Source organism: Lygodium microphyllum, chromosome 5 (genome assembly GCF_053477565.2).
Source record: "Lygodium microphyllum isolate KBCC chromosome 5, Lygodium_microphyllum_v1.1.10, whole genome shotgun sequence".
Classification (NCBI taxonomy): domain Eukaryota; kingdom Viridiplantae; phylum Streptophyta; class Polypodiopsida; order Schizaeales; family Lygodiaceae; genus Lygodium; species Lygodium microphyllum.
In genome coordinates this window covers 107,632,976-107,646,488 of record NC_141139.1, presented here as the reverse complement: position 1 = coordinate 107,646,488, position 13,513 = coordinate 107,632,976, and positions in this window count along the sequence as shown.

Genomic DNA, 13,513 nt, shown 5'->3' with positions numbered 1-13,513 from the left:
CCGCAATAATTTTTGTTTAATGGTAACTTTGGTACAAAGCAATTCAATTCTAATTTTTGAAAATTCAATCAAAATCAAATTGCTCCTTGTTTTTCGTAAACCTTGGAATCAACCTCCTGCTTTACCATCAACTACTAATTCAAATCCTAAGCTTTCTCTCCAGCCAAATCCCAATATACCCAAACTTCTATCCCTTACCAACAATGTCTCCAAAGCAAAGCTTATGGTTTGCTACAAGTGTCATCAGCCTGGATACTTAGCAGCGAATTGTCAGTCCAAGAAGCAAGCTATTTAAATCAAGTACTTGGGAGCAACTGATGACAAGGACCATGAGACTTCACTAAAGATGATGATGATATTGGCAATGCTTCAGACACTCTACCAGGTATGCCAAATCTTCATTTGTTATTAACAATGAAATGTTTTGTGCATGGCCAAGAAAAGATTGTTTTGCATGATGATGGAAGTATGCATGATTTTATTTTTGCAAAGTTGGTAAACCAATTGAATTTATCTACTATTCCAACTCATTGTCGCATAAATTTTAGGCACTAGATACAATGGTACAAAAGAAGTGCATGATTTAGAGATTAAAATCAATGATTATATTGACTCCAGAAATTTCTTGGTTGTGCCTTTGCAAAGTAGTGATATTATTTTAGGAATACCTTTGCGTTACAAATATAACCCTGACATAGATTATTCCACACATTCCATGAAAATTCATTTTAACAAAAACCAAATCACATTACATGGATTGCACACCTTTGATAAATTTCCACTGCTTAGTCACATATAGGTTAAACGTGCATTGAGAAGGTAGTAAATCATATTTACTATGGGTGAATGAAATTGAAGCTAAAAAAAAAAAGATGCATCCTAGGCATGCACAATTTCTTTCACAATTTAAAGATTGTTTTGTTGCTGATTTACCACCTGGTTTACCACCTACATGTCCTGAAGACCATAAAATAGATTTAATGCTAGGTTCTCAACCACCATGTAAAGCACATTATAGACACAATCAGATTGAACAAAAAGAAATCCAAACACAAGTTGAGAAACTATTGAACCAAGGACTCATTAGGCCCAATAGTTCTTCTTTTGGTACACTTGTCCTATTAGTTAAGGAGAAAAATAATACCTATAGGATGTGCATTGACAATCATGCCCTAAACAAAATCACTGTTAAGAATAGATATTTGATGTCTAAGGTAGACGACCTCATGGATAAACTGCAAGAAGCCACTGTTTTTAGCAATATAGATCTCAAGTCTGGATATCATCAAGTACGTATGGATACACCTGAGATTTTTAAGACAGCATTTAGAACACAGTTTGGTCATTATGAATTTCTTGTTATGCCTTTTGGTTTGACTATGACTAATGCACCATATACATTCAATCATATGATGAATCGTATATTTTTGAAGTATCAGAATTGTGTGATTGTCTTCTTTGATGATATTTTGGTTTTTAGTCAGGATGAGAATGAGCATTGTGAACATCTATCTTTAGTTTTCAAAATGTTCAAAGAGAATCAATTGTATGCTAACCCTAACAAGAGTGAATTTTTGCAAACCTAGATTGAATACTCAGGTCACATTGTTTCTTTTAGACAACTTTGTTTGCTAATTTGGGTACTAAGATTTATTTCTTATTTGCATTCCATCCTGAAACTAATGGGCAAACAAAAGCTACTAATAGTACAATTCTAGATCTTTTGCATGCATACACAATTTCAAAACCACAAACATGAGACACACACTGAGGCATATTTTGGATTCATGCACCTTTGTCTTTGCCTCACCACAGGCTTGGCATTGGGCTCTAGGTCAATGTGGTATTGACACACTGTAGGATCAATCCCCTTTAGATCTTTGTAGGACCATGCAAACACGTCTAAGTTCTCCTTTAGTAGGTAATGTAACATTGATAGTTCTTCTTCGGGAAGACTGATTCCCACCTTCAGTTGATGTTCTGTACCATCAGCATCCGTGAACATTAATTGCTTTTCACCTTCCACTTCATAGATGAAATGTCCCACAAACTACTTCTGAGTATAGATCCAACTCCTTCAAGGGAGTAGTTTCCTCTTCTGATGATCCAGTAGAACCAACTTCCTCTTTTGGTGGAGACTTAGCTTGCTCCTTTTGGGAAGTTGAAAGTGTATTAGAGCTATTTCGGATTTGGTTAGAAGATGAGTTACTTCTTAGCTTTATGACTTGTCTTCCGAGGATGCATCTGAGAATGTTGGTAGGTAAATTGGGTAGTCGGCCTCTAACAACCCCCAAGACAACACCACAAGATAAAGACTGAGAATCTCCCCTTAACAAAACCCACAAAACAGCACCATTGAACACATGATTAAAAAAATTGGATCATTCTCTCCTCACTGAGACTTCAACTCAACACTTAAGCATCTTAAAGTTTCAGCTCAGATTTTACCATTTTCATAGAGAATATGATGCTGAAACAACCATGGCTGAGATTCTAACAACATGAGCTTTCAAATTCACACAACTTCTATTTTTTAGGGATAGCAACCCCACAGAGCAAACTGCCCCACAAAGGGTGGTTGCCTCAATTAGTGTAAAACCAGTTGTAGATCCTCTCAGTTATTCTTTTCTTAGAGCACACATAAATACAAACCAAGTCCACATGTAACCAAAGATTTATATGGCAAATTTTCATGCCAACTCAGCTGCTATAAGCATTTCACTGTTGTAGACAGTCCCTTACTACATCAAATAAAATTTACACTGATATAGCAATGGATAATCATGATGACTTCCATGGGAAATCAAGTCCGTGACGTAGATGCTGCTGAATTCACATGTTTTCTCATAGAGCATAGAAATTGCCTCATAGAGCATTACACACAACAATTCATAACTTTCTAACAAGATCTCAGATTGCCAAGCTTCAAAAAGGAAAGTTGGAGCTCCCTTTCCAATCTATAACTCTTCAAAAATAACTCAGAGTCAAATTCCTTGATCTACTGCCTTGAAATAGCTTTGCACAGTCTATAGTTCTAAATTCCTACATACTCTATACAAAAAACACAACTACTTTGTTCCAAAAGCACAAACTTGTAAATGGGAAGATACATTCTTTGAATTCAGATTGTCATTTCAGCATACCAACAGATACATCTCAACATATCTTGCATTGATGTGAAGAGTTGCGGGAGCTTCGAACTTTATGAATTTTGATCCATTATTTTATTGGCTGCAAATCCTTTGAAATTTCCAGTAACTCAAACCCATGCATTCAAAATCTATCCGTAACACATATACCTAGCCATATACCCAACTTCAGATGTAGAGATCCTTTACTTCCATTCTTCTCTGCTAACGGGAAGCCTCACACAACAACTAACATACATCACTCTCAACATGATGAAAAACAACCCTTTGCTGTCTTTCACTCACATCCATACATCAGAACTGATCTGTGGGCTCTCTGCCCCACAAAGCACACTACAAGGAAACTAGGCCATAGCAATGCCGATTAGAGATGTTAAATAGCGACGTCACTATTTGCGTCGCTATTAGCATCGCAAATAGTGATGCCCCACAGCGAAAAAAAAGCGGGCCAAAACCCGAGCGCATTTTATTTCGCGCATTCGTAAGAGTTTTTGAGAGGGAGAGCGAGAGAGAGAGCGACTGTTTTGCATAGAGGGTGAGAGAGGGAGAAGAAGAAGGCTTCTCACCGCCGCCACCGCCGTCGCCGCCGCCGCCGCCGCTGTCGTTCGCGAAGAAGAGGAGGAGCCGCCGTGGCGAAGAGGAGCCACCAAACCCTCCTTCGAATCTTTACGGTGAGTCCACTCTCTCTCTCTCTTTTACTTTTTTAGGGTTTAATTTGTGTATATTGAGAGAGGGAGAGAAAATGAGAGAGAAAGAGAGGGAGAGGGAGAGGGAGAGGGAGGGGGAGGAAATGAGAGAGGGAGAGGGAGGGAGAGAAAGAGAAAGAGAAAGAGGGGGAGAGGGAGAGGGAGAGGGAGAGGGAGGGAGGGGGAGGAAATGAGAGAGGGAAAGGGAGGGAGAGTGCATTCTCTCTCTCTTACTTTTTTTATATAATTTGTGTATATTGAGAGAGGGAGAGGAAATGAGAGAGAAAGAGAGGGAGAGGGAGGAAATGGGAGAGGGAGGGGGAGGAAATGAGAGAGGGAGAGAGAGATAAAGAGAGGGAGAGGGAGGAAATGGAAGAGGGAGGGGGATGAAATGAGAGAACGAGAGGGAGGGAGAGTGCATTCTCTCTCTCTTTTACTTTTTTTTGTATAATTTGTGTATATTGATAGAGGGAGAGGGAGGGAGAGAGAGAGAAAGAGAGGAAATGAGAGAGAGAGAGAGAGAAAGAGAGGGAGAGTGAGAGGGAGGAAATGGGAGAGGGAAGGGGAGGAAATGAGAGAGGGAGAGGGAGGGAAAGAGAGAGAAAGAGAGGGAGAGGGGGAGGAAATGGGAAAGGAAGAGGGAGGGAGGGAGAAAGAGAGGGGGAGGGAGAGGAAATGAGAGAGGGAGAGGGAGAGGGGGAGAAAATGGGAAAGGAAGAGGGAGGGAGAGGGAGAGGGAGGGAGAGGGAAAGAGAGGGGGAGGGAGAGTAAATGAGAGAGGGAGAGGGAGAGAGAGAGGGAGGGAGACATTAAACATAATAGGAAAATGAGAGAGGGAGAGGAAGTGAGAGAGGGAGAGGGAGGGAGAAGAAATGAGAGAGGGAGAGGAGAGAGAAAAAATGAGAGAATGAGAGGAGAGAGAAAAAGAGAGAAAAGATGTTAAACATAATAGGAAAAGAGAGAAAGAGAGGGTGAGGGTGAGGGTGAGGGTGAGGGAGGGAGGGAAAATGAGAGAGGGAGAGGAAGAGAGAAAAGGAAATGAGAGAGGGAGATGAGAGAGAGAGGAGAGAGAAAAAGAGAGAAAAATCATTAAACCTAATAGGGAAAGAGAGAAAGAGAGGGTCAAGGTGAGGGAGGGAGAGGAAATGAGAGAGGGAGAGAAAGAGAGAAAAGGAAATGAGAGAGGGAGAGGAGAGAGAAAAAGAGAAAAAATGAGAGAGGGAGAGGAGAGAGAAAAATAGAAAAAAAATCATTAAACCTAATAGAGAAAGAGAGAAAGAGAGGGTGAGGGTGAGAGAGGGAGAGGAAATGAGAGAGGAAGAGAAAGAGAGAGAGGGAGAGGAGAGAGAAAAGGAAATGAGAGAGGGAGATGAGAGAGAAAAATCATTAAACCTAATAGGGAAAGAGAGAAAGAGAGGGTGAGAGTGAGGGAGGGAGAGGAAATGAGAGAGGGAGAGAAAGAGAGAAAAGTAAATAGGACCTTACAATAAGCTCATTCTAGGCTCATAGGGGTTAGGCCGATCCTCAACAAACCTAAGGGATATATAGCTAGAGAGCCCTAGCATACTTGTGCTTTCTAGCATAATGTTATTCCTACAAAGAGACCTCTCATACATGGGGCTTGTCCTAGCCTCCACCACGCAAGTATATAACGAAGGCAATCAGCGTATCAGTATGAAAAACATTCATTTTTCATAACGTAAATCCAAAAATAACTTTGGATATTTCATAAAAATCAATCTCTTCTTAAAAAGACAAATACAAAAAACTAAAATAGCATCATTCATATGCTTCGCAAAACTAAAACAACATCACCACAAGATCTCTTAGGAAGCTCATCTTCAACTATCAATTTTAATTAATAAATATAATATAAAATCACTTGCAAGGAAGGACACTCTTTTATCATTAACCCTCTTTCTTCCTTAGAATAGTCTTAGGAACAAATTTCTACTCTAACAAGCATATATTTGAGCATAATAACTATTTTAAGGTTTATTCCAAGAGTAGTAGTAGTATATATGTAACCATCAAGCTAGAGATCATGCTTTGGTATCTGTGGAGATCCCAATCTCATGCCCTCATAGAGATTGTAGTGTGCAATAGTGTGGAGAGAAGATGGGTGAGTTGTAAATGGTAAAGGAGAATCCTATTGATGATGGAGAGAAGATGAGGTGAATCGCCAATCCTATTCTTAGTGAGTGTAACCTATCCATAGTCGTGGTCGTCATGGTCATGGTCGTGGTCATGGTTGTGGTCGTGGTCATGGTCGTAGTCGTGGTCGTGGTCGTGGTCATGGTCGTGATTGTAGTCGTGGTCGTGGTCGTGGTCGTGGTCGTCGTAGTCGTAGTCGTAGTCATGGTCATGGTCGTGGTCGTGGTCGTGGTCGTGGTTGTGGTTGTAGTCGTAATCGTGGTCGTGGTCGTGGTCGTGGTCGTGGTCGTGGTCATGGTCATAATCATGGTTGTGGTCGTCATAGTCATGGTCGTGGTCGTGGGTCATGATTGTGGTTATCGTAGTTGTAGTCGTGGTCGTGGTCGTGGCGGTGGTCATGGTCGTGGTCGTGGTCGTGGTCGTGGTCATAGTCGTAGTCGTGGTGGTGGTGGTGGTGGTGGTAGTGGTCGTAGTCATAGCCATGGTTGTGGTCGTGGTCGTAGTCATTGTGGTCGTGGTTGTGGTCATGGTTGTAGTCGTAGTTGTAGTCGTGGTTGTAATCGTCGTTGTGGTCATCGTGGTCGTGATCGTAGTCGTGGTCGTAGTTGTGGTTGTGGTCATAGTCGTAACGTAGAAAAAGAGAGAGAGATGGAAGGAGAGGATAACAATTTAAGAAAGAAAAAAAAGAGAGAGATGGAAGGAGAGGATAACAATTTAAGAAAGAAAAAAAAGAGAGAGATGGAAGGAGAGGATAACAATTTAAGAAAAAAAAGAACGATAATAAAAACAAATTGTTTGTTGTAACGTAGACAAAATGGAAAACGATGAAGGTCCTGTTGTTCAAGATCGCGAGGCGTATCTTAATCAGCATGTCCCATATCCTTGCTCTCAATGCAAGATGGCAATTAGACGAAAACATCGATTGTCTATAGAACACATACGACGATTTGGCGAGTTTCAATCTGAGATCATTGATCAGGCGATTGCAAATTTTTAGCAAATCATAAGAAAAGTTAATATCAATCATGCATTGTACTCGCAAGCTAATTAAATACCATATACAATAAGATTGGGTCTGGCTGACAAATTTTCTATCCAGGGAGGTGATGTCTCGTCCCAAGGAGGAGTGCACCCTTTGCAGCCAATTAGAAGAGTTCGTGGGCATGCGATGGATGGAGTGTATGAGTCAATCCACCACTTGCAAGGCCAATCTATACCGTCAATGCCAGAGGAGATAGGCAGCCTTCTAGACCTACCTACATTCTTGGAGCCTGAGATGGAGGCAATGATTGATACATTGATTCCCATGGATGTCAAGACTTTTGATCCGCTTGGAGAGGAAGCATCCATACCATTATATGATGGGTGCCGAGTATCTCACCTGAAGACACTCCTTGCACTCTTAAGTGTGCAAGCAAAATACTGGTGGAGCGATGCGAGTGTGACCAAGTTGTTTAGGTACCTTGTATGTATGCTTCGTTGAATTTTTTTCGACGCTATTATTAAAAAAAATTATGCTTTTTTAAGATGTTTATGATTTTTTTCAGGTTATTGAAATATCATATATTACCACCTGCAAATACCATGCTTGAGTCTCGTGATGATGCATGACATGTTTTACGAAAGCTTGGCATGGACTACAATAACATCCATGCATGCATCAACGATTGCATACTATTTCGAGGAGAATATGAGACTATGGAGACATGTCCAAAGTGTTGTGCTCTTAGGTATCGACAAGACTTGCAAGGGCAAACCATCTCTCAAAAAGTTCTCAGACACTTTCTGCTTATCCCCCGCATAAACCACATGTTTCGTACGTCCAGCATGGTAAGCTTGACAATGTGGCATGCGCAAAATAGGTCCACGGATGGAGTTCAACAAATATTAGTGGATTCACGTGCATGGAGCCACATTGACTCTACCTTCCCAGGCTTTGCCCACAAGAGCCAAGGAATCTTCGGCTCGGTCTTGCAATGGATGGCGTGAACCTTTCAGTCTGCGCTCAACTTCTTACAGTGTGTGGCCTATAGTCCTTGTCAACTGCAATATCCATCCATGGCTTTCTACGAAGAAAGGACATCTCATCCTTAGCTTACTCATCCCCCGGCTGCTACAAAGTCAAAAATATGGACGTGTATCTTCGTCCATTAGTCGATGAGCTTAAGATTTTGTGGGAGGAGGGGGTCACCGTGCAAGATATGAGCAAGCGTGATGGTCGGCGGTCTGCCAATATTCGAGCCATTCTCATATGGATGATGCATGACTTTTCAAGATTCAGAGAGTGCTCAGGTGAATAGGCCTCCATTCTCATTGGTAATATCTATATTTTATCTCGTTCAAGCTTGTATTCATTGGGTCGTGGTGTTGGAACAGGTCTGGTTACCTCAGGCTATCATGCATGTCCATTGTGCGGGCCATAGTTAGACTCCCAAAGGTCACGAACCATGAAGAAGATGGTATATCAAGGACACGCCGCTTTCTTGCCAGAGGATCATGAACTCAGGGAAGGTTTTCTTGGACGACCTCCAAGAGCTATGAACGCTGCAAGCTGGTACGAGCTAAAAATGGTCCACGTGGAGTCACATCCAAACAGAATGCGGCGGTTCTCAGTTTTCTACGAGTTGCCATATTAGACCCACTTACAGGTCAACCACTTGTTGGATCCCATGCATATTTTCAAGAATGTGGGCAGCTTGCTATGGGACCACATCACAGGAAAGAGAGACACTATAGGGGCACGAATGGATTTGAAGGAGGTAGGTAAGATGGAGGCGCTTGGCCGCAGTCGAGTGCTGATGGTCGTGTGCAGCTACCTCGCGCTCCTTGGGTTTTGTCCACTAAAGAAGAGCGCATTGTGAAGCAAGTAGTCAAGTTTATCTACACTCCGACGGGTATGATGCGTTCTCTCAGGTCTGCATTTTCCAAAGACGACCAATTATCAGGGCTAAAATTCCATGACTGGCATAAGATATGTCAGGTTTGTACTACGAATGTATTGTAATTAGCATGCACATTTTGCTATTTGGAGTGTAGCCATTATTCATAATGCTTTCTCATTTGTGGCAGTTTGTACTACTGATCGCAATCGTAGGATGTCTTACTCCAAAAATAGGCAGGGCCATTTACAGGTTGTCGACTTTGGTGCAATGGATCTCACAGAAGGAGATTAAGACTTCCTCTATTGAATCCACAAGGCGGGGAGCTATGGAGATGGTCTATCTCTTTGAGAAATATTTTCCCACCAGCATGCTCATGATACAAATCCACCTTCTTGTGCATCTTGTAGATGAAGTGGAGATTGCTGGACCTTTCCATATGTGATGGACGTTCTTCTTGGAGCGCTTCATGAAAATCCTGAAAGGCTTTGTGTGACAACGAGCTTGGCCAGAACGTAGCATGTCTGAAGGTTGGTTGGTGTCTGAGGCGCTAGTGCATATTTCACAATGGCTACCAACGGTGGATCCAGACAACAAAATGCTATGGTCGCTGAAGGACGATGATAGATTGACTAGAGATGTGGTGGTTGGAAAATGGGGTAGAAAAAAGAATGGATGTTACAATGGAGGAGAAGGTGAATCTCTTGTGTATGTTGCACCATGCCTCTATGGAGACGTGGCTCGCCAAGTACTAGATCGCTAAGCAAGATCGAGAGGAAGCGTGATCTGAATTCCAACGTAGTACGCGCCATCGACCGATTTGATATCCCGAGGGCATGGAGGAGATGCCGTGGTTCATGTCAACGCGATGGTTGCATGGAGCTTTGACCACAGCATCTCGCGAAGGGGCATAGATCTCAATGGAGGAGTGCAAATTCTCGAGGGGATGTAGTCCAAATGTAATGAGGTGTTTAGGATTTGTCGTATCTATATTTTATATGCGACATCTAATTTGAGTGTTTCAATGTACAATACAAAATATATAGTGCAACGTGGTCACGCGGATGACATTTTTGTGTGGAGCGTATTGTGACAAAATACGCTCCACAATGGACTGTGATATCATGGCAAGGTTTGAGCAAGAGAGCCGGTGACGAGCAATGGATCCAAACATGGTTATAGATGAGATGGAGTATTTTGGGAACTTGCAAAGTATTGTTACGGTGGATTACCGTAGCTTCTTCATGATACTATTCGATGTACAGTGGTTCAAAGTGGTACTTGGAGGAGTTGGAGCAATAGTTCGACGAGGTCCATCTAGATTTCTTGAAATAGATTCTGAAAAAAAATGGACGGATTTACGTGACACCTTTGTGTTGCCGGCCCATTGTGAACATGTGCATGGACTCATTTGTTTAAAATTGTATTATGACATGGTACATGTCATCACAATAGTTTAAACTCTCTTGTATGTGTTTGTGAACATGTAATCTTCTATCCAAACCCCCAACAACCTCGATGGTGGTATGTTATACATTCAGCTCCCCGAAGTGCGAGAGTATATGATCAAAGCAATGTTCCGAGCATAGATGAAGACAATATGCAAATAGAGGGGTCGATATTGCAAGCGGTGGAGGCCACCGAAAGCTTGGAGCCAACATCGGCTAACAATGATGGAAATGCAGGAGTCCAAGAATTCTTTGAGAACGAGGTGGACTCATCCTTTTGTGATGACATATCTATTGACCTTCCAGTGTATGCGGAGTTGTGTCAGGAGATTGATATGGGACCATAGGATACTTCATACTTGGAGCATCCACTTACTCAATTCGTTGACCAATCCCTTATAAGGGTACATAAGATATGCATTTTAAGTGAGATCTTTTTTTTAGGATTTATATTACTGTGCTTTGTATGATTTAAATTGATTATTCTAACATCATTTTTTATCTGTGTAGGTGACATTTTCAGGATGAGTGGAGGGATGAGCGATGAGGAGTTGCAGGATATCTTCACGTGCATGTCTCCAGAACGGATCACAAGATTCAGCGACATGGCAGACCAGGAGCTATCTCGGACATCGTCAGGCCACTCTGTTAGATGTACTTTAGCGCGATCAGATGCTTCAACTTCGAGCAGATGAGGTCGACGCTCCAGGCTTGGGCCAGAGGGAGGGAGTGCTTCAGGGTCAGGGGGATGCTACAGAGATACGGAGGCAGTGAGCCCGCAGTCGGCACGGGATATAGGTGCGACTCCTCGCTCTCGTGGCAGTTCCAGGGAGCGTGGCTCAGGCTCAGGTGGATGCTGTGGAGGCACAGACGCGGTGTCTCCGTCTTGTCGTTCAGCTGGAGTTGCGTCACCTCCAGGATTTGTCACACTTGTGGGACATCTACTCTAGTTACTCTAGCTTTTGCTCAGCCATATGTAGGTGGCACCCCTATGGGTGCCACTCCGACAGATATTACCTTGGTCGGTACACCGGATGCACAGGGATCTCCTGGATATGCCCACGAGCGTGGACGCAGATGGGAGAGGACCCATCTTAGGCATACCCCAGGGGGATGTGCATATCTAGTCGATGATAGGTCAGGAGCCATCATCATGAATGATGAGAAGAGGAGGGTGATGGCTCGCATGAGAGAGTTGTGCCAACAAGTTTTTCAGCACAACGTCTTAGATCATTGGAAGAACATACCAGAGGGAAGCAAGGACTACATAGTAGCATCCTTGCATGAGGAGTTTCTAGTTCCAGTCTCAGTAGATAGATTTTCTACGGGCTGGATGATGGATTGCATGCATGCATATATGTCACATAGACGATCGGACGCACGTAAGGCACTCAAGAGTGGGGCTGCAAAGCTCGAGTGGTTAGATACGGATGACTGGCACCGACTAAGGGAGGAGGCTACAGATTCTCCAGGACGTTGGAGTCAGTAGCGCGAAACTGTGAGGGCACGACTCGAGGCCGGAGTGATCCATCATCTTGGGAGTGGTGGGCCACAGGACATATTTGGAGGACTTTGTAAGTTTTTGTTTTGTTTTGCTTGTTTATTTTTTTGCAATATCCTTTGTATTGACAATCATGTTTCTAACAGTTAGCATTTTGTTTTCTTTGCACCACTCCATTATAAATTGCGATCCGACCGGCCTTGAGACTCAATATGCAGAGAGACACGGTCTCACTTCATTGATCGACCGATTGTATAGACGCGGTGGCCCTGTAAGTCACTCATCTTTCTTGTCCGTAGTTACCATGTTTAATTAGAATGCATTATTGTATGGTGGACTGATGTGTTATTGTTTCTTTTTTTGCAAAGTCCGTTTGATGCTCCTTTGTGGAGGGACGAGCTTTCGGATAGCGAGGATATGTAGCTCAGCCTTGGATCCCTGGAGCTCACACACCTTTCTTTTTTGGTCACCTGATCTGTGTAGACATTTTCTATGTATTAGTGATATCTTGTCATGATTGTACCAATCACTTTCATTATGCGATCATGTATTTATTTCATGTATTAGTGTTATGATTTTAGTATACTTTGTTTTTGTTTGCACGAGCATTGTACATAGTAGACAAACTATTTTGTATGGCTCGAATAAAGCACACAGTGCTATATGTGTGCCACAATTTTTTTTTCCCTATTACCCTCGCTATTAGCGTCGCAATTTTACTGCTCGCGTCGTTATTGGCGTCGTTATTATCGTCGCAAATTGTCGATATTAGCATCATTATTGGCATCGGTATTAGTGCTGATACCGATGCCAATAACGACACTGATACCGACTGTTCTATGGCATCACCAATAATGACGCTTTTTGCGATGACGGGGGCAAATTTTTCTATTTACATTTTCATCACTTTTAATGTCGGTATAAGGCTATATCTTGTAGTGGTAGTAGAAGAAAACAAGACAAAAAGAAGACTCTTATTATCATCATTTGAAAACTGAGAACTCGCATCATCCCATTGACTTTAGAAGCCTTGCCATCTTGCTCCTTAGCTCCAATAACTTTAGCTTCACGGTCTCTTACTTTTGACAATTTGGTCATCTTCTTTTGAGCTTTAGATTTCTCCCTTCTTCAGCCTGCAAGATTCTTCTTCTCTCTCCCTTCCTCCCTCCCTCCCTCCCTCCCTCCCTCCCTCCCTCCCTCCCTCTCTCTCTCTCTCTCACACATTTTTTGTGTTGTGTCGAGCACTTATCTTCTCTTTTTTTCAAAAAAACTCACATTTTTACTTTTTTCCTTATTTTTCCAAGTTGCCCCTTGCTTCCCCTTAGTTGTTAGATAGCAAACATGCCCCTTGCCATGTAAAATTCCACTTGAGGACTCAAAATCAGAAGTGAGAAAAGATTTTCTTCTCTTCTGACATGAGGCGCGTGTCTCAAAACTAAAATATCACAACCACATGTCAAACATGCATAGTACCACTTGGAATTTCCATTTATCACCTTGACTCCCGCTACGGGTAAGTGTTAGAAAGATTAAAAAATGATATTTGCATGTGTTACCCCACTTGATTTCATGCATCATCATGTCCCCTCATTTTCACTCACCATGATTAGCCACCCCTTGGTTTGGAACACAAAGTGTGAGCAAACCGTTATTAAAATCTCTAAAAACAACTGACAAAGACAAACTCATTTTCCTA